At 34.3% G+C, this 3232-nt stretch overlaps 1 pseudogene; it reads left to right on the top strand.

The window, feature by feature from the left end:
* LOC107656828 (uncharacterized protein PFB0765w-like) overlaps positions 1-1263 on the top strand; it is an 11081-nt pseudogene extending 9818 nt beyond the window's left edge.
* The last annotated feature ends 1969 nt before the right edge of the window (positions 1264-3232 follow it).

The following is a 3232-nucleotide window of genomic DNA, read 5'->3' as shown; positions in this document are numbered from 1 at the left end:
GATAGCTACCTGTATATGGATAATGGTTGAGAACCACTGAGGTGGACTGTTAACATTTTATAAATAGTTTACATTTTAGATTTGAGTTTAGCACTTGTTGCTCAGGGTCATATGTAAACTCTTTAACAGGGTAAATAGCTGTAAACTCTATTATTGTCATTTTCAGATGATGAAGATTCATCATCAGATTCAGGATGTTTGAGAATCTTGCTGTTTGGGAGGACAGGAAGTGGAAAGTCTGCAACAGGAAACAATATCCTTGGAAACGTTGAGTTGCACAGTGAAGCCAGTTCACAGTCGGTGACCACTGTTTGTCAGAAGAGAGTTGGTGAAGTTGATGGTCGATCAGTAGCTGTTATTGATACTCCAGGACTCTTTAACACAACAATGACAAATGAACAAGTGCAGGAAGAAATAATTAAGTGTATTTCACTGTCAGCACCTGGACCACATGCGTTCATCATTGTGCTGAGCGTGGAAAAAATCACTCCAGAGGAGAAAGACACTTTAGACATGATCAAGATGATCTTTGGCTCAAAAGCAGCAGATTTCTGCATTGTTCTCTTCACTAGAGGAGATGATCTGAGAGGACAAACAATGGAGCAATATGTAGAGAAAAGTAAAGATGCTGAACTCAAGACACTGATCAGTGATTGTGGAAACAGATTCCTGGCTTTTAACAACACAGAAACACAGGATCAGACACAAGTTACTCAGCTGCTAAATATGATAGAAAAGATGAATCAGGGCCGATACTTCACTAATGAGATGTTTGAAGAGGCAGCGATCTCCATTGAACATATAAGGGAAATAATAAAAGAGAATGAAAGACAAAATCAGACTCAAGTTGAAGAATTAAAAGCCAAATATGACATGGAATTTGAAAGCATGAAAAAGAGACTGAAGGAGAAAAAACAAAAGATACATGAGGAAAAACAGAGGCTGAAGAACAAGTTCAGAGAACAAGAGGAAAGACTCAGGAGAGAGTTTGAGGAGAAAGAAAAATCAGATCAGGAGAAACGAGAGACGGAGGATCAGAAACAATCAGAAGAAGAGAAACAGAAAAGAGCTGAATATGATCAAAGAATAGAGGACATGAAGAGAGAGATTGAAGATCAGAGAATACAGTATGAAAAACAGCAAAAAGAAAGAGAAGAAGAAGATGATAGAACGAGAGATGAAAAATATAAACAAAGCCAAGAAAAGATGAAAAATTATCATGAACACAGCATGGCAGAGTTAAGAAAAAAACAGGAGCAGTAGTGAATTTGTAGTGAATTTGAAGGGTTTTTCGGTATTTCTCTTTCTTTCTTCGTATAATCAGGGTTATTCCCACATGCTTCTGAAGGCTCACTGTCATACAGAGTTTAATCACTTACTGTACATACCTGTCAGTTATTAAGAGATCATGTAGACCTTGATGAGGGGGTTTGATTAGAGTTAAAGTTCTGCAGGAGCAGATTTGAATACATCTGAACTAAAATGATATACAAAATAATTTTTCTTTTGGTAGATTTTGAAAAAAAATGATGAATTATAGCAGACCATAAAAGAGAAAAAAGATAGAAAACTGATGTCAGCTGTTCATGGACTGTAAAATCTCTCATGCAGTAGATGAAACCTAAGATGCTGATCACAATAATATCGTAACTAAAAGATGTTAAAGGAAGTTTTTATTTACTTTGGGTGTTTTCATTTAATTATTTGTAGCATCATCATTGTATTCTGAACATTATTCTGAAATTACGCTGTACTTTCACATTTTCTGTTATTTTCTGGTGACTAACACTAAAAATAAATGTCTCATTCACACAGACCATGTGCTTCTGTTAGTCCTTCATTACTGAGATGCTGAACAATAACCAATTAATATATTTTACAAACCATTTACCAAAAAAAAAAAAGACTGAACTGAGTAAAACCCAACAAAACTTGAAAACGTATACTGTGGCAGAATAACTACATTTAATCTATTATAGTTACCAATTACCTACCTACTATTTTTAGCCTATCTTCAACATCATCTAAAGCTGCAGCCAAGGCTACAGATACTTTAACTGCAACTGTGTAGTAAATAATATGTTGAGAGTTTGACTCTAAAAACTCTTTTTAATGTGACATTTAACACACAGACAAATGGTGTACCAGTTGGAAGTGAATTGTGTTGTTCCCATTAGAGGATTTTATTCCCCCAAAATAAAAACCCATTTAAATAGATTTTCTGTTGCTCTAAACAAGTTTTTTGTACTCACTTATACCTTTAGTTTAGCCATTACAACAGTGTTTTAACAAACACATTTGCTTGCGGTCTGGCAAAGGAGAACAATAAAGTGTGGAGACTTCAGCTGAAGTTGGACGTGATTTGATATTGACATGGTGTAAAGTGGTGTAATGGAGTAATGGGTTGCACTTTATTTCGATAGTCCACTTTAGACATTCTATTAACTATAAGTAACTTTGTAACTACATGTCAACTACATGTCAACTAATTCTCATTAATTTGCAACTACATGTCTACTAACTCTCAGAGTAGACTGTTAGGGTAGGTTTAGGGTTAGTAGAATAAGTTGACAAAGAAAGTGTTAGAAGATATTAAGCAGACAGTCTACTAAAACTCTACTAACTGCTAGTTGACATGTAGTTGCAAAGTTACTTACTGTTAATAGAGTGTCTAAAGTGGACTATCGAAATAAAGTGTTACCGAGTAATGATTTTCTTTTATAAATGGTATAATGATTCACAAAGATTTGCAGATTCACTGGTTTTATCTCAATTTAAAATGAGACTCCTAGTCAAGTAATAATGAGATGAACAGAGCAGCTATTAATTAATAGTGTGGTATGATAAGCAGATATTGTTTCTGAAAACTATTTTGCATGGGATATTTTGATATTTGAATATTTGAATATTAAATGCTCAAGCTCTCTAAAGCAGGATGGTTCTAATTAGCTGTCAATGTTTTCATCGTCCATCAGCTGAAAAAGTAATTCTGAAGCATGTTACTTCGGTGTAAACCTGAAAATGACTTTCTTTTAAAATGTTTATATTTTGTAATTTTAGTGTTTCTTCTGTCTTGTCCTTTTCAGGTTTTAGCCAGATAGCCATGTACACATTGTCTTTACAGGTTTACCTTGAAGTACCAAAGTACCAAAGTGCATTGTTAATGAAATGCATTTACTCTGTGGCGTTTTTGTGGTAATATGGAAAATTTAGATTTTTCTAAACTATATAT

The sequence above is a fragment of the Sinocyclocheilus anshuiensis genome, unplaced genomic scaffold (assembly GCF_001515605.1).
Source record: "Sinocyclocheilus anshuiensis isolate Anshui unplaced genomic scaffold, SAMN03320099.WGS_v1.1 scaffold5603, whole genome shotgun sequence".
Classification (NCBI taxonomy): Eukaryota; Metazoa; Chordata; class Actinopteri; order Cypriniformes; family Cyprinidae; genus Sinocyclocheilus; species Sinocyclocheilus anshuiensis.
Note: the sequence above shows the minus strand (reverse complement) of the source record. Positions and strands in the feature narration are given on the sequence as shown.